The 18571-nt window shown below is 41.9% G+C and overlaps 1 protein-coding gene across 2 annotated transcripts in view; it reads left to right on the top strand.

Moving 5' to 3' along the window:
- Positions 1-18571, top strand: part of OLFM2 (olfactomedin 2) — a 522305-nt gene that overhangs the window by 380117 nt on the left and 123617 nt on the right. The gene's annotated exons all lie outside the window — the stretch shown is intronic.

The following is an 18571-nucleotide window of genomic DNA, read 5'->3' on the forward strand; positions in this document are numbered from 1 at the left end:
CTGCTTCCTCCCCACTGGCGGTGATTAACAGCAGCAGAAGCCAATGGTTCCCGCTGCTGCCTCTGAGCCAGTGATGAGAGAGAGAGCAACAATCCTACTCTTGTGCACAGCACTGGATTGACATTGGACTCGGGTAAGTATGGGGGGGGGGGGGGGGCTACAGGGCTGCACACAGAAGTTTGTTTTTACCTTAATGCATTCTGGTCAAAAATCCTTCTGCCTTTAGAACCACTTTAATAAATGTCTAAACAGCTCACATATTTTAGGCAAATCACATATAAAAAAGAATTGCTGGATCAGACAATAAGCCAGATTTTTCTGAGTAAAGGAGACACATAGAACGGGGTCACTGACAGAAGCCAGTACTGGCTGTGCAGTAAAACGTGAAATTTTCCATGAGCACAGTGGCCATAATAATTGCTTAAAAAATATGGAGTTTCTTAAATTGGAAGCACGTTAGCATTTTGTACAGCCAAACATAGCTCTGCCTTCCTAAGCCAGAGATGCAATTTCTCATGCTTGATGGGGATGTAATGATGGCCAATGTTCATATTTTGGGAAGATAACTGCTTAAAGAAATGTACAAAAGAAATGCAGTAAAGCCCAGATTTGATTATCCTTCAACAGAAAAATAAAGAATGGTCAATATTCCTATCACACATGTTCCTGGCAAATATGGCTCATAAAATAGTGGGTGCTGCAGCGATTACCAGTTGGGTCCTAGAAACATCAAGCAAGTGTACATATTCGCCAGCACACCATGGATCAACCGTCCAAAGGTTTTTTTAATGAAAGAGATCACATCACAGGGATAAGTGGAATGTTTCGGAGCCGTGCAGGGCGCTTTTGTCAGGGGCCCTGTGCGGCTCCAAAACGTTGCACTTATCCTTGTGATGTGATCTCTTTCATTAAAAGAACCTTTGGACGGAAGTTGTCGATCCACGGTGGGCTGGCGAATATGTACACTTGAGTGAAATAAAGAAGGCCTTTGTGGCAGACATAGGGGTTGATTTACTAAAACTGGAGAGTGCAGCTTATAACCTCAGCTTGTTCAATTAAGTTTTGACAGAAATAACCTGTAAGCTGATTGGTTTCTATGCAGAGCTATACCAGATTTTGCACTCTCCACTTTTAGTAAATGAACCCCAATAGTATTACAAAAGCAGAGTTGGCATAGGATAGACCAATCATGATCAACAAAGGTTCCTCCAGAGTTTGTTAGGGGTTCTTTGAGCTGTGGGTGATTGACTTCCCAACTGGTTGTACCTGCAATTCTCCAGGACCAATATCGCTTGGCAGAGCCAGCTGCATGACACCAATGATCTCTTTAGCAATCTGTTAGGGTGCCATTCTGACCACCACTGTAAAGGGGGGACATTTTTCGACATCTTTACACTGGCCAGCCATACACAGAGAAAATTTCTTTCCTGCAACCACAGGTTTACAGGAAACAAGTTTACTTGATTCCCCCATTAGCACAGACAGTGTTGATGTCAGAATCCCTCCTGCCGGGCTATTGTCTTCTCCTGGCAGGGGAAGCCGTCTTAGCCAGGAAAAGACAGTGATTAATGCTAGCGGCTATAGCAGCTGCTAGCTCAATCGCAGGTAAAACCCAGCATAATGGTTGTACCCAAGTTGATTGATTGATCAACTTGGTACATTCAGCCTGTCCATACACAGTACAAATCTCGGGTGGTTCCCGCTGAACCAGCCAAGATTCGAACTGTGTATTGCCTGCCTTATGATGAATTGTTTTTTATCAGGGGTACCTCAAGATCTGAAAACTATTTCATGGGTTACTCTAGGGTAAAAAGGTTGAGAAACGCTGGGGTAGGCAATGTTCTTTTTGTATGGCTACACACTGGAAATAAATGTTATTGCAAGGAAGTAGTTTTTTGGACCTGAAGAGATTTGTACTCAAGTAAAAACTAAATCTATATATTTTTTTTTCATCTGGTGACTACACAAGCATCAGTTTCAAAGCAGAGTTATTTTACATGCATGCATTATATATCTATATTTCTGCATCCATTCACTAAAATACTGCTTTGCCACGATAACTGCATTAAATATGAAAAGCCTCTGTCGCAAATCTGCCAAGTCAGTAACTATCTACCTATTTGTTTACCACTACCTCAGCACTCCTTTCAACTTTCCCTAATATGCTTGATGGTTGCTAGAAATGGGCCGAACACCCCCCTTGGTTCGCAGCAGAACTCCCGAACAGGGGAAAAGTTCTAACCCGAACGGTGAACCCCAGTGAAGTCTATGGGAGCTGAACAGGAAAAATCAAAAGTGCCCATTTTGAAGGCTTATGTGCAAGTAATTGGCCATAAAAGGCATATGGGAGTCCGGGTACTGCCCTGGGGTACATGTATCAAAGCAAAAAATCGTTTGTTCAGGAGCAGTGATTTTAATTATGCTTAAAATGCAACAATAATAATGAATAATTTCTTTAAATATAGTGCCTGGGGGATCCCTTTAGTCTGCCTTTAAAGTGGCGCATCTGTAGCCATATAGAATATGCTGCAGGAAAAATTACATTTCTAAAACAAAAAAAACGAGCGAGCGCCCCCCCCCCCCGAACCATTCCAGGCCACATGCCCTCAACATGGGGGGGTGCTTTGTTGATGGGGACAAGGCCTCATTCCGACAACCCTGGCCAATGGTTGTGGGGGTCTGCGGGCGTGGGGCTTATTGGAATCTGCAAGACCCCTTTAACATGGGGGTCCCAAGATCCTGGCCCCCTCCCCATGTGAATGAGTATTGGGTACATAGTACCCCTACCCATTCATAAAAACACACAAATAGCTTTTGACAATTCCTTTATTAAAAAATAGTGTCCCCCAATGTAAATCCATCATCAATCATGCCGCACCCGAAAAAGATAAAAATTTAAACGCTCCCGCCCATTATGAAGGCTGGCTGCCTACTTCAGGCTCTGCCATTTGACATTTCTTATATAGGTAAGGGGCGGAGCCACCTTGCTACGTCACCTAGTGGCACCGCCCCCTTGTGATGTCACCGACCCAGCATGCACCAGTCTGTGATGTTACAAGGGGCGGCCCCCCTTACCTATATAAGAACTGTCAAAGTGTGGAGGCGGCATTCGGAGGGCGGCCGCTCTAGAAGGTGGAGTGGTTTTTGTTTTGTTCTTTTCGGGTTGGCGGTGCGGCGGGCGGTGTGATTGACAATGGACTTACATTGAGGGACACTGTTTTTTTATTTTTTAATAAAGGATTTATCAAAAACTTTTCTCCTGTTTTTATTTTACTTTTTGTACACATTTTTGGTGAATAGGTAGAGGTACTATTTACCCCATACCCATTCACATGGGGGGGTGGGATCTGGGAGCCCCCCGCCTGCAGACCCCGACAACTACAGCCCATGGTTGTCAGAAAGAGACCCTTATTCCCATACAAGGTGCTTTGGGGTGGGGGTGGCAGAGCCACCTTGCTTGACCCCACCCCCCTTTCCTGACCTGCCAGGCTGCATGCTAGGATAAGGGTCTGGTATGGATTTTGCGGTGGACCCCAAGCCATTTTTTGTATTTTGGCGTGGGGTTCCGCTTAAAATCTATACCAGATCTGAAAGGGGGGGACTCCACGCTGTCTTTTTTTTTTTTTTTTAACAGGAACTTTTTTTATTATTCAGCTGTCAGCGGGGATACCCATTGACAGTTGTTAAGGACACCACGGCCAACCTGCTTCTTACCAACCAGCTTACACTGCTCCCTGATTGGGCAAAGCTATGACCAATCAGGGCGCAGAATAGACATGTGCAGAACAAAAAAAATTAGTTTAGTTTAGTTATAATTATTTACATAAATTTGTTTAGTTAAATTAGTTGAATCCGTTTAAAATCAATCCGTTAAAAAAAAAATTCAAATCCATAATAGAATAGAATAGAAATAATATACCAAATTCAAATAGAATCAATTCGAATTTGAATAGAATAGAAAAGAATAGAGTAGAATAGACTAAAAAAAACACAATAGTATAGAAAAAAACAACAGAATAAAATAGAATGAATATAACAATCTTCCTATTCTAATATATGCTTTAATTTGTTTCTTTTCTATTCTATTATAGTCTATTCTATTTTATTCTACTCTATTATTTTTTCTATTCTATTCTATTCTTTTCTTATGTATTTGAATTCAAATGTATTCTATTTGAAATTCGAATTTCAGATTATATGGTTATATTCTGTCTATGTTATTTTATTCTATTCTTTTATTTTCTGTTATATTATTTTCTTTTCTATTATTTTTTTATTATATTTCTTTATTTTATATTTTATTTTATTCTCTTTGGAAATTCAAAAACTATTTGAATTTGAAAACAATTCGAAAACGATTCAAATTGGAAAAAGATTCAAGTTCGAAAACTATTTTAAAATTATTTGAAAATTATTCAAATTTGAATTTCGTCCAAATTTTTTTTGGTTATTTCGGATTCATCTTAAACTCGGTACTATTGTAATTTGTAAATTGGGATATTCCGAATTTCTGAAAAATTAATATCCATCTGAATTTTAATTCGGAATGAAACGAACCGCACATGTCTAGCACAGAATGCATTGTGCAGCTCGCAGTGCATTGCAGGGCGGGGCGAACACCCTGCAAATTTGGGTGTTCGGCGAATGGTCAAACAGACAAATGGGGACAAGGGTCTCTTCCTGACAACCCTGGGCTGTGGTTGTCAGGGTCTGCGAGCGGAGGGCTTATTGGAATCTGGAAGCCCCCTTTATAAAGGGGGGGCCCAGATCTCGGCGCCCCCCTATGTGAATGGGGAGGGGTACATAGTACCCCTCCCCATTCACCCAGAAACTGTACAAAAGGAATAAAAACAGGAGACAAGTTTTTGACAAAACAGTTCATCCAACACTAGTGGTTGCCTTTGAAGTATTCAACATGATTACAATAAGGATAATTATGTATGTATCTAAGGTTATTTTTGGGGCTGTATGTAGCCAAAATGGCTTGTCTGGTCAGGTTGGTAAGACCCTGAATAAGTTCAAATAGGGTACCTAATTATTTAGGTTCTAAGTAAGGTCAAATCAAGAAGTTTCAAGGCTCTACAGAAGAACCCCACTTATTAAAACTTGTGAACAGAGCAATTTGCACCAGCTCTAATGTAACCTTATAGGCTTCTAAAGTGGTAATTTTGCCAGTGCAAAGTTGCTAATATAACTTATAATTTCATATAAATGTGCATGTATTAAAGACAGAAGAGCCATTCAAGGAAAATCAAGAACATTCAGAAGCGCCATTATTTATCTGGAAACCTGACCTCCTTGGTTGTCCCCAAGGTCTGTTTAAGAGGCATAATTATTTGCTATGTCACCAATACTAGAAAACTCTTCATGCTTTTCAGACTTTAGGAGAGAAGAGATTTTACTTTTTAATCTGTAGGTCAAGTACATATTAGAACGAATGACACCACGTCTGCACATGATTGCATAGTACAATTTTGGTTTAGCAAATATTCATCCATATATCCAAATATAAACACATACATACATCCAAAACACTGAATCCTTATAGAGAAAAATCTGTAGTATGGCAGATGACTTCTAGAAAAACATTCATGCTGCCATTTATATGTGTACATAGCACACCAAATTGTATTCTCTGTTTCTAAAAGCTCAGAACACCGCTATGGTTTGACTCTTCTGCTTTTGTGTAGTGGTAGATGTTACTCTAGAAGCCTTCTATGGTTGTTTCTTCATAGCTGGGAATGGGTTAGGTGACTTCAGTACAGTACAGTATTTTCCAACTGGCCCTGTAGCAAACCAACAAATGGTAAACTTCTTTATCCCAAAACTTGACACACTTTAAACATCTTAACATTCCAGTAACACCAATACCTTCAGCAGAGGCGTAGCTTGAAGCTTGGGGGCCCCGATGCAAAAGTTGACCTGCCCCCCCCCCCCCCCCCACTACCACCCACCATTTCCACCATGTGTGCAGATACACCTACCGCACGCCAAGATACTCAAAGTGGCTTAAGAGTTTAGAGTTCCCAGAGTTCCTCCTTACATTAGAGGACAGGGATTACCGCTGGAGAATCAGAGGACTGGGATCACTGCTGGAGAATCAGAGGACAGGGACCCCTGGCAGGAGATTTGGCAGAGCCCCTTTCCCATTCCAGCACTGTATAAAGCTCCCCCCCACAATACACAGGGATGGAACCACATTCCTTTACACACAGTCTGTCAGTCTTCACAGGGTTCATCTGGCTTTTATGTTCCCATTGTGACCTGTGAAATTCTCTGGTCGGCGATGTAGTTGCAGAAGGCAGATACACCCTGTGCAGATCATGGCTGACTGGCTGTGTTGTAAAGGAATGTGATTTCAGTCCTGCAGAGGAGGAACAGTATAGAGTGCTGTACTGGGAAAGAAGCTCAGCAGCGGGCATAGCATCCAGGGCGGAGGGGGTGGTCAGAAGGTTATCGGGGGGAGGCAAAACTTAGATCTGGGGGGCAAAGCCATGTGACATGAGATCTGGAGCCTGTAGCCCCTTAGGGGCCCCTCAGGAGGCGTTAAGGGATTTGTTTTAGCAATTTCTGAAGGTTTCTCTGTCAGTGTTGGCAGATGTTGGGGGAAGGTCATCTCCTGGAGGTGTGTGTCCTTTCCCCAGTTGTCAGGGAAGTGGGGTAAGCGGACATCCCTGGGTGGGGGGGGGGGGGGTACAGAGAATCCCAGCTAGTGACTAGAAGACACTGAGCATACCTCACCAGTGACATCAGTCCCATTTCCCATTGTGGCTACAGGACGGCACTCTCCTCCTCTTAACTCGCTGAGCTCAGTTACCATTCCATGTTGCCAGCACACAGCACAGATACTTCCCCATCCTGGGCTGTTCTCACCCCATGCTTCTCTCCATTCAGGAAATAGCTGACAGCTTCTCCCCAGTCAATGAGAACATAGGGGTGTGGACTGTGGAAGGCAAAGTGGAAGCCCAATACTGGAGCATGGCTGTAGGGCCCTAGGGCAGATTGGAGCTGGACTTTGTGGAGGATATGATAATATGACAGGGAGGCTACAGGGGCCCCCTGGAGCTAGGGGCGAGATTGCGATTGTGACCCCATGCTATGCCCATGACCTTCAGTGCCTTCATATTTTGCATATTTTAAACATCAGAATGCAAATTTTGATATCCACCAAGTTCTAACTTATAGAAGAGCAGAGCAGAGATGAGAAGAGCAGAGATGAAAGAACAAATGACAATCTCTTCTTTCAGTGATTCAATGCAGTGTATTACATTGTTCACTTTGCTGAGCAAATATTTAGCATATTGGTGAACTATCAAAAGTATTTCACTAAAGGACAAAAACTTACAAAGGAAGCCTGTCCTCTAAGAAAGCATATGCACCTTTCTCTTGCAAATTTTTAGGCCAGTGACATCAAAAGGGGCAGGATTTCAACCCATAACCCCCTGCAGTTTTAAGAGCGTGAACCAACTTGAATTTTCCAGGGTGATGGGTGATCACACAGGGGGCAGGAGCTCCTGCTTTTTTTTTGAGTGCAACAGGCACTCTGCCAGAGCAGTAGTGAATTTTTGACCCAACCAGTCCATGGGAAGTGCAGATCAGTTGGTTTGTCTGAACTTGTTTGGCCTTAGCTACTTTGGTTTCATGTCTATGAAAGAGCACCGGGACTAAATAAAAAAAATGTACTTTGAGATAATATCTCTGAGCTTTAATATGGTATACCTGAGCGCCAAGATAATGGGGTTTACAAAAGGTAAAAAGACCGTTCACTATGTAAAGAAGTTGCACTTTGCAAGGGGATTTGCCCCAGAGCTTAGTGACTGTGGCAAAACTGCACTATGCAAAGAATACCCAATCACATGCAAGGAAATTTAAAGAAAGCATTTTTGCTTGTACATGATTGGATGTTGGCAAACTTTACCTCATTCAAGTTCTGGGGCAAATTTCCTTGCAAAGAGCAACTTCCCTTGCAAAGCGACAGTCTATTTGTCTTTAGTAAATTACCCCTAGGGATGAGCCGAACACCCCCCGGTTCGGTTTGCAGCAGAACATGTGAACAGGCAAAAAATTTGTGCGAACACCGTTAAAGTCTATGGGACGTGAGTATGAAAAATGTGCTAATTTTAAAGGCTTATTTGCAAGTTATTGCTATAAAAAGTATATGGGGACCTGGGTACTGCCCCAGGGGACATGTATCAATACAAAAAACAGTTTTAAAAATGGCCGTTTTTTCAGGAGCAGTGACATTAATAATGCTTAAAGTGAAACAATAAAAATGAAATTTCTTTACATCATGGGACACAGAGCCTTAAGTAATTACTTAATGGGTTATAGACCACCTTCAGGTGTTGACATTGGTAAACCCAATCAAAGGAAGTTTACTCCCCTATATAACCCCTCCTCCTTCCAGGTGCACATCAGTTTTTTCGCCAGTGTCTAAGGTGTTGGTCACGAGTGAAGAAGTGCTCTGAGGAGCTCCAGGAGGGATCCATGCTGGATTTAAATTCCTCCATAAAAAGAAACCAGATCCATCCAGAAGTGCCACTGAGGCCTAAAGTTGATGGTACCTGGGTCCTCGTATCCCAAGCACGAGGTTTTGCCTGTAATGCCTCTCTTTGTAGGGCTCTTTGTAGGGCTGGACCCCAGGAACCCAGGGCTTAGGTCTTGTTACATTACCTCAAGCTTCCTGATGGGGTGCTTATACAAGGCCCAAGGCAGTTGGACCCCATTTTTACCCCATGGACCCCGTTTTTACAGACCCGGGCCTTGAAGGTTTGCTAAACGTAACCCGCTGTGTTGGGTGAAAGTTGGATTTTCTGTTAATTCAGCAAAATCCTGCAGCGAGGACAAGGTAAGGTGAAGAAAACTTTGATATTAAAAACATCTATGCATTTTCTTTCATTTAAGGAAAAGATGTTGTCATGCCTTAAACTGTTTGCTCAGTTCCGTGTCTGGCTTCACAGTGTGTGGAAGGAGATTTTGCAAGGTAAAAAATCTGCAAAAAATGTCTTTTTTTCTTCCCCTGATGGGACCAGAGGGTTAGGTGGACAGCAGCGCTGTGCCCCCCTTACATTACCCTGCCCCCTGCCGTGGGGGAAGTGGAAGGTCCCGCTATTTTACCGCTAAAGTTTGGTACTGTGGCTGTATTTTTACACATGTCTGTGCCTCAGGAGGCCCTGCCGCCCTCCCCCCCCCCTCGTTTTGGGTCTGGGACCCGAAAAAACGCTGCGCTCAGGCGCCAGAGACATTTTAAATAAAAAAGGGGACGGAATTTTTTCGGAGGGGCGGGGCCTATCGCAGGTGCCGTGAAACGTTAATGAAGACGCACGGCAGGCTAAAAGCAGATAAATATACAGCTGTGTCAGTTTCTCCTCTGCTGGTGAGGAGGAAACAAGCTACCTGCACACAGGGACACACAAGCTGTGGAACACGTATGGGTTGCAAAACTGGCATTCCTGATACACGAAGGACACTCTTTTTCAGCACTAGGCTGAACTTTATAGCAGCTTTAAAAAGTCATGACTATTTTCAGCGATTTAGTGCAATGTGTTTAGCGCCTCTGTTTTTTGTACTTAGGACTATGCCTGCCAAAAAAGACACCACAAAAGCCAAAAGAGTAAAGGTTTCACCCCCAGGCATTGGGATTTCCAGCTGTATTTCCATGCTGTCATCCTCGCCTGAATGACCAATTATGGCAACTCAGGGTGAACCATTGGCGCAAATTGATGGTGCAGCTGCCTCTCACATATCAGCACCTGTATACGTGACTAAAGATGCCCTTTCCTCCTCCCTTCAGGGTCTGGAAGAAAGATTATCGGCTTTAATCACATCCTCTATTCAAATGGATAGGAAGCGTACTAGGTCCCCCTTCCCCGCTTCAGCTTTGCAAGGGGAACAGTGGGCACATGATGAGGTTTTACCCTCAATTGATCAGGAAGAGAAACAAACAGACGATTCTTCTGCAGAGGAAACAACGGTAGATTAACCTTTTTCAGCTTCTCAAATCTGAAAAATTGCTGATACAATCTCTTACAGAAATGGTTCATTCCACTTTCATGCTGCCTCTAACAGAGTTTCATGAAAACTTGGCTTCTTCCTTAGGTTCTTTAAAAACCTTCCCATCCTTTGCATGCGTTTTCTGCACATGCATTACTTGAACAGCTTATATTTGTGGAATGGGATAAACCGGATAAACATTTTCTCCCTCCTAAGAGGTTTTCAATTCTCTATCCTCTGGAGGAGAAATTCTCCAAAAGATGGAAAGTACCAGCAATTGACGCTGCGATTTCCAATGTGAATAAATAACTTAACTTGTCCTGTAGACAATGCACAGATGCTTAAGGATCCAACAGATAAGAAGTTGGAATCCTTGCTAAAATCTGCTTTTTCCATAGCAGGTGCCGTCACTCGATAGGCGTCTACCGATTCCTAAAGGACCAATTAAAACAGGTCCTTAGAGAGCTTCCTACACAACAAGCTCGGGATTTGGCTGAACTACCTAAGGCATTATGTTTTACCATAGGTGCCATTAAAGACTCTATTCACTAGGCATCCCCCCTTACGCTTATGTTTGTACATATGCGCAGAATCCTGTGGTTGAAAAATTGGTCAGCTGAAACACCATGTAAAAACCTCCTAACTGGGTTCCCCTTTCATCGGGAGCGACTGTTTGGAGAAGACTTGGATAAATATATCAAGACAATTTCTGCTGGGAAAAGTACTTTTTTACCAGTCAAAAGAAAATATAAACGCCCTTCATTTAAACGGGCTCTTTCCCCTGCGTCAGGGGCTTCCGCCTCTAGGCAGTAGCGATGGCCTTCGCCGTCAGACTCTAGAGGAAAACCTCAGGGTCAGACCCAAGCTCAAAAGAAGCCCTGGGGTAGGAAATCTGCAAAACAGAATCCTAAAGCCTCATCATGAAGAGGCAACCCCCCTCACCAAGGTGGCGGAAAACTTCTGCAAATTTCAGAAGTCTGGAAAAAGGAAATTCAGGACAGATGGGTCATCTCCACGGTAACGCTGGGGTACAATCTGGAATTTCGGGACTTTCCACTGTCTCGCTTCCTGAGGTCAAGTGTTCTCAAAGATCCAGAGAAAAAACAGTCTCTGTTTCAGGCACTAGACCGATTAATATCTCAAGGGGTGATCATACAGATACCTACAAAAAGCAAGGTCTGGGGTTTTATTCAAATCTTTTCATGGTACCAAAACCAAATGGAGATGTCAGACTCATTCTAGATCTAAGAAAGCTAAATCAATTCCTGAAGATCCGCTCCTATCGTGTGGAGACAATCAGGTCGGTAGTTTGTATCCTACTAGGAAGAGAACTTCTGGCGTCAATCGACATCAGGGATGCATATCTGCATGTCCCTATATTTCCTGCTCATCAAAAGTTTTTGCGGTTCGAGTTAGAACAGCAGCAATTCCAATTTGTACCCTTGCCCTTCGGGCTATCCACAGCACCTCGGGTGTTCACCAAAGTGCTGGCCCCACCTCTAGCCAGGTTAAGGGCACAGGGCATAACAATCATAGCATACCTAGATGATCTATTACTTATAGATCAATCAGTGATTTGTTTGGAGCACAGCGTACGCACTACAACCAACTATCTGAAAAGTTTGGGTTGGATTCTCAACCTAGAGAAATCTTCCTTAAATACTGCTAAAAAGGCTAGAGTACTTGGGTCTGATCATAGACACAGCCCAGAAAAGGGTGTTCTTGCCTCAAGCAAAAATCAACTCCATAGGAGAGCTGGTGCGGAGGGTCAGGTCAAATGGCAATCCCTCCATTCGCCTTTGCATGAGGTTGCTAGGAACCATGGTAGCTTCATTCTAAACAGTTCCCTATGCCCAGTTACATTCAAGACTGTTGCAAAACAGTATCCTGTCTGCTTGGAATAAAACAATTCAAGCAAAAATCAACTCCATTGGAGAGCTGGTGCGGAGGGTCAGGTCAAATGGCAATCCCTCCATTCACCTCTGCATGAGGTTGCTAGGAACCATGATAGCTTCATTCGAAGCAGTTCCCTATGCCCAGTTCCATTCAAGACTTTTGCAAAACAGTATCCTGTCTGCTTGGAACAAAACAATTCAAGCTTTAGACTTGCCAATGCGGCTGTCCCCAAGAGTAGCCCAAAGCCTCACTTGGTGGTTATTAACCTAGAATCTACTGAAAGGAAAATCCTTCAGACCAGTCATCTGGAAAGTGGTAAAGACGGATGCCAGCCTCTCAGACTGGGGAGCAGTACTAAAAAAGACAACTGTCAAGGGACAGTGGTCAAGAACTGATAGAATCTTGCTCATCAATATCCTATAGATTCGGGCAGTATGTGTAGCTCGAAAGGCCTGGACTTTCAGGTTACGGGATTGTCCTGTCAGGATTCAATCTGACAGTGCCACAGCTGTGGCCTATATCAATCACCAAGGGGGCACCAAAAGTCTCTCAGCGCAAGGAGAGAGGTGAATCATATTCTAACTTGAGCAGAAAGGAATGTTCCATGCCTTTCTGCAATCTTCATTCCGGTAGTAGAGAATTGGCAGGCGGACTACTTAAGTCATCAGCAGTTATTCCCAGGGGAACGGTCTCTTCACCGTGACATATTTCGGGCGGTTTGTCAAAGATGGGGGACTCCGGATGTGGATCTTGTAGTATCCAGGTTCAACACTAAATTGGTCAACCTTGTGGCCAGAACAAGGGATCCATTCGCATGCGGAACGGATGCGTTAGTGACCCCATGGGATCAGTTTTCACTGAGCTATGCATTTCCCCGCATTCAGTTGCTGCCTCTACTTCTTTGCAGGATCAAGCTGGAAAGAAAGCCGATAATTCTGGTGGCACCAGCATGGCCCAGAAGGTCATGGTACGCAGAAATTGTAAAGATGGCAGTGGAGGGTCCATGGTTCCTCCCACTACGGCCAGATCTACTCTCTCAGGGACCGATATTCCATCCTTCCTTACGGTTTCTAAATTTAATGGCATGGCTATTGAAACCCACATTCTAAAGAAACGTGAGCTTTCCGTGTCAGTTATCTCTACCCTGATTAATGCTAGGAAGCCAGCTTCCAGAACTATATATTATAGCGTTTGGAAGACTTATTTTTCCTGGTGAATCCAAGGATTGGCACCCTCGGAGATATATCATAGGCAGAATTCTTGCCTTTCTACAATAAGGGGTAGAAATTAAATTGCCCTTAAGTACTATTAAAGGCCAAGTCTCAGCTTTATAGGTCTTATTTCAAAGACCACTTGCTACTCATTCTTTAGTCCAGGGCTTTATACAAGGGGTGACACGGCTTAATCCGCCCGTCAAACCTCCATTGAACCCTTAGAGCTTAAACTTAGTTTTGTCTGTGTTACAAAAACAGTCATTTAAACCAATACAACAGATTCCCCTAGTCCCTCTGACAAGGAAGTTGTTATTTTTGGTTGCTATATCCTCAGCAAGAAGGGTTTCAGAATTGGCTGCTCTTTCTTGTAAAGAGCCATATTTGTTTTTTCATGAGGACAGAGTGGCGTTACGCCCTCGTCCAGGCTTTTTGCCAAAAGTAATTTCAGGTTTCCACCTGAACCAAGATATTGTCCTGCCATCGTTTTTTCCAAAACCATGTTCCAGGGAAGAAAAGTCACTACATTGTCTTGATGTGGTGAGAGCAGTGAAAATCTATTTAAAGAAAACTGCTCAGATTCGTAAGACTGATGTCTTATTTATTCTGCTTTAGGGTCCTAAGAAAGCACAGGCAGTGTTGAAATCCACTGTCGCTAAGTGGATTCGGCAAGTGATAATTCAAACTTATGATTTAAGGGTAAGATTCCCCCGTTTCAAGTTAAGGCGCATTCTACCAGGTCGGTTAGTGCTTCTTGGGCAGTGCGTCATTAGGCCTCCATGGCTCAGATCTGTAAGGCTGCAACTTGGTCTTCAGTGCATATATTCACAAAATTTTATTAGGTGGATGTAAGGAGGTATGAGGATATCGCCTTCGGGCGCAGTGTGCTGCAAGCAGTAGTATAGATCCTCAAGTCTGGGTGTTTTCTCCCACCCTTCATGTGGCATTGCTATGGGACATCCCACTAAGTAATTACTTAAGGATCTGTGTCCCATGATGTACGATAAAGAAAATAGGATTTTTATTACAGCTTACCTGTAAAATCCTTTTCTTGGAGTACATCATGGGACACAGAGGTCCAGCCCCTCTTTTGGGATACAAGTATATTGCTTTGCTACAAAAACTGATGTGCTCCTGGAAGGAGGAGGGGTTATATAGGGAAGTAAACTTCCTTTGATTGGGTTTACCAGTGTCAACACCTGAAGGTGGCCTATAACCCATTAAGTAATTTCTTAAGGCTCTGTGTCCAATGATGTACTCCAAGAAAAGGATTTTACAGGTAAGCTGTAATAAAAATCCTATTATTCCTTTAAATATCGTGCCTAGGGTGTCCCCTTAGTCTGCCTGTAAAGTAGCGCATTTTCCCCATGTTCATAACAGTCCCGCAGCAAAATTACATTTCTAAAGGAAAAAATGTCATTTAAAATTGCTCGCGGATGTAATGTATTGCTGGATCCCGCCCTGGATGGATTGTATGGATTGTAAGGGAAACCCCGCGCCAAATAAAAAAAAGGGCGTGGGAGTCCCCCCCAAAATCCATACCAGGCCCTTCAGGTCTGGTATCGTGGGGCATGGGGGCCCCCCCAAAATTCATACCAGGCCCCTCAGGTCTGGCATGGATATTAGGGGGACCCCCACGCCATTTTTTTTCAAATTTTTGCACAGAGTTCCCCTTAAAATCCATAACAGACCTGAAGGGCCTAGTATGGATTTTGGGGGGACCCCCACGCCATTTTTTAATCTTTGGTGCAGGGTCCCCTTAAAATTCATACCAGACCTGAAGGGCCTGGTATGGATTTTGGGGGGACCCCCACGCCATTTTAAAAAAAAAAATTTGGTAGGGTTACCCTTAACCACTTCAATACAATATATTATATATACTACACTGCCTGAATATAGATTCTACACTGAATATCTAAGCTACACTAAATGCAGAGTATATACTAGGCTGTGTATATATCTCAAATACACTGCCTGTACTGACTGATTATAGATTCTACACTGAATATCTAATCTACACTAAATGCAGAATATATGTATATATATATATATATATATATATATATATATATATATATTAGATTGTATATTTATATACAGGTCAGGTGCATGCTTTGGCTCCCATCATAAGATGCCAATGCACTGTGATCTCGCAATGCATTATGGGGTGTTCTGCGGCGCTCAAATTTGCCGCAAACACCCTATGTTCTAAATTCTGTGAACTGCGAACTTAAGTTCGACTCGAACTTCGGGCTCATCCCTAATTACCCGCCAAATCTAAGAATTCTGACATATCACAGAGTATATCTAGCAGTCAGTCACATTCAACTGGAGTTGTTTTCAATATTACAAAGCAATTTTAGTTAAATGTGACTAATGGCTGCTAGCTATACAATGACTTGGATAAATGAGATTCTTCACAGACATCTCAGGATATGTTATTATTTCTGTGTAGTGCTTGAGTATTGAGTTAAATTCTTATCTGCCAATATTGTAGCATATATTCATGCAGTAAGTGTGCTCCCTGGAGTCCTGTGTGTCTGGAATGTGAAGAATTCTTTTTCAAGTTTCAGATACACTCCAAGCCTGTTTTTGTGCCTTCAATACCTTTTGAGCAACTGTAGTAAGTGAAGTCAGGAAAAAGTCAGGGCTCTTGATGCAAAAAAAAAAAAAAAAAAATGCTGTCTTTCAGTGGCTTACAAATTGATAAAGTCACTGGCGGCAAGCATTTCCAGAAAAAGGGGTCAGCAATAGCATCCTCTACATTTCTTTCAGCACAGGTTTGGAAGGTTCTACAATGACCCAAGCCCCAGTGTAGCACTTTGGAGCTCCCAAGGCAACAGTTTGGTGAAGGGCCTTTTCTGTCCTAGCATGACTGTACCCCCTGCACACAAAGCCAGCTCCATAAAAACGGCTCCAAAAAAACATGCCAGTTTGGTGTGAAGGAACTTGAATATCTTTGACCTCAATCCTATTCAACACCTTGGGTTTCAATTGGAATTTGAGCTAGGTCTTCATATCCAACATCAGTATCTGACCTCACACATGTTTATTTTGGCTAAATGGGAACAAATTCCCATAGACACCCTCCAGTAGTCTTCAAAAAGCCTTCCTAGAAGGTGGACAACTTCATATCTATGCCTATGGATTTAGAATAAGATGTCCAGCAAGCTCATATAGATATGGCAGTCAGGTGATACACAAACATAATATAAATGGCAATCTAGGGCATGTTTTATAATAAAAATAAGAATACATGAGAATGGACATGGTATAGCCCTAAGATAAATTGCCATAGTGAAGAATGTGTTTACAGATAAACCACAATGCACCTAAGCATTTCCAGCACCACAAATACAGATCTAAATATCTCTACATAGTCAGCAGTTGTTTCTGTCTCACTTGGGACATAATGATCTGCCCTGTTTCCCAAGATATTCACTACCTAAATTAACCGCAGCTTAATTAAACAATTAATATCAAGTGAAAACATTGCTTATTTAATTAAACAGAGGTTAATTTAATTAGAAAATGGTATGGGGAAATAGAACTAACCCATTATCTCCCAGCTACAGAAAGAGAGTTTGGAACTTTACTTGTTATAATATTGTGTTATCTGTAGGGGCCACATTTCTGTAAGGACCGTGCAAGTGAAGAAAATCTGAAATAGTAGAAGATTTGAAATTGCTGTTTTTTTATATATAGGACAAGTTTTCAAATCCTTACTACATTATAGCAGAATAGTCTTTTAAATAAAGAACAGTCTTGACATTGTCTTTTGCCATTAGTGTCAAAGCCATCATGACACACTTGTCATTTTACAGCACTCGGTAAATGTATTCATTTGTGTATTATTCTTCTTCTATATTAAAGGTATTGCTGGAATTCACTATTGAAAGCCTTACCATGTTAATAAGGTTATTGAATAGAGTGTGAGCCAACAGATTGTATAGTGCATAGAATGAGTTCTTGGGCTACAGAGAATCATTTTAAAGTATTCATACTGTATAAATCTTGCAAAATACACTGTGTATGGTATTAAGCACTGGGACCTTGGGTCAAGAGAAAGACCTTTGTATACAGAATAAAGCTTGGTAAATGCAGAACTATACACAGTACGGTATGTATTAATGTGTGTGTATATATATATATATATATATATATATATATATATATATATATATATATATATATATATATATATATATATATATATATATGAATGAATGGACTTTTATTCAGAATTTGTATAGAGAAAAGAGTAAATTAGATAGATAGATAGATAGATAGATAGATAGATAGATAGATAGATAGATAGATAGATAGAAAAGATGTCAACTATCCCAGATTTACTGGTACAGTCCTGCACCTCAGTCCTCTGTCCCAATGATGTCGTGTCCTGGGTTGTGTCCCAAGTTCACAGCATCGCCATTATTTGAATTAATTAATTTAGCATGCACAGTAACTCAAAAAGGGGTATTAGCTGAGAGGATAGTGGGTGTTCCTACGTAATTAGTAATCAGACCATCCAGGAAGTGGGTATGATATAGGAGAGTCCACCCAGAAAGAGGCCACAATCAAGGTAGGATCACTCAAGGTTGGCATGTCAAATGTGGGCTGTGGGCGGGGTGACAGTTTCCCAGGAACTGGAAGATGTTGGTAAGTATGAGATAGATAGAAGGAAAAACTTTACGAATTGATCGAGATACAAAACATAGATACAGTAGATAGGGCCCCCCCTTCTCTCCTAGAGAGATATAGCTTGGTAAAAGCTATGCATGGTTTTTGGTATTAGCAGGTTATTGAATCATGCACTTGGAAGCTTGTTGTATGCAGACAATACTTTACTTTCTTGGAGGATATATTTATCATGGCTTTACATCATGTAGACAGGAAGAGAACACAAACGAGTTCATTGAGCATAGATAGACAATACATCCTGTTATATCATAGAATATAAGAACTATACACTATAATACCACAGTGCCACCTGCTGCATAGATATAATGCATACAGTATTGTCAGTTTATTAACATCTTTACATTACATGCTGTTGTTCTTTCAACATTTGGAACCCCATGAAAAGTATGTTAATGTTTCAGAGTGTTTATATCTGAATGTCTGATTGATAGAGCAATTCTTTGGTGAGGATACAAGAGCTTTGCAAATGTAAAATTAATACTGTATATGACATTTCCCCAGGAGCAAAATGGGTAGCTTCATGCAGGTTTCCAATTCCCTAACTATTCAAGATATTAATGGTGAATAATTTAGGTGATATCAAGGAGGGGTCACGTCCTACTTTTATACCTAGATAAGTAACAGAGTAAGCAGCCGCTCAAAAGGGAGATATGGGAGACCATATTTTTGATTTACAAACATTTAAAGGCAATGCCTCACTTTTAGAGAAATGATTTTGCAGGCCAAAACAAGTTTGATAAGTTGTTAGGGTATCTGATACTGTAGATAGA

This window comes from Aquarana catesbeiana, linkage group LG03 (assembly GCF_042186555.1).
Source record: "Aquarana catesbeiana isolate 2022-GZ linkage group LG03, ASM4218655v1, whole genome shotgun sequence".
Lineage (NCBI taxonomy): Eukaryota > Metazoa > Chordata > Amphibia > Anura > Ranidae > Aquarana > Aquarana catesbeiana.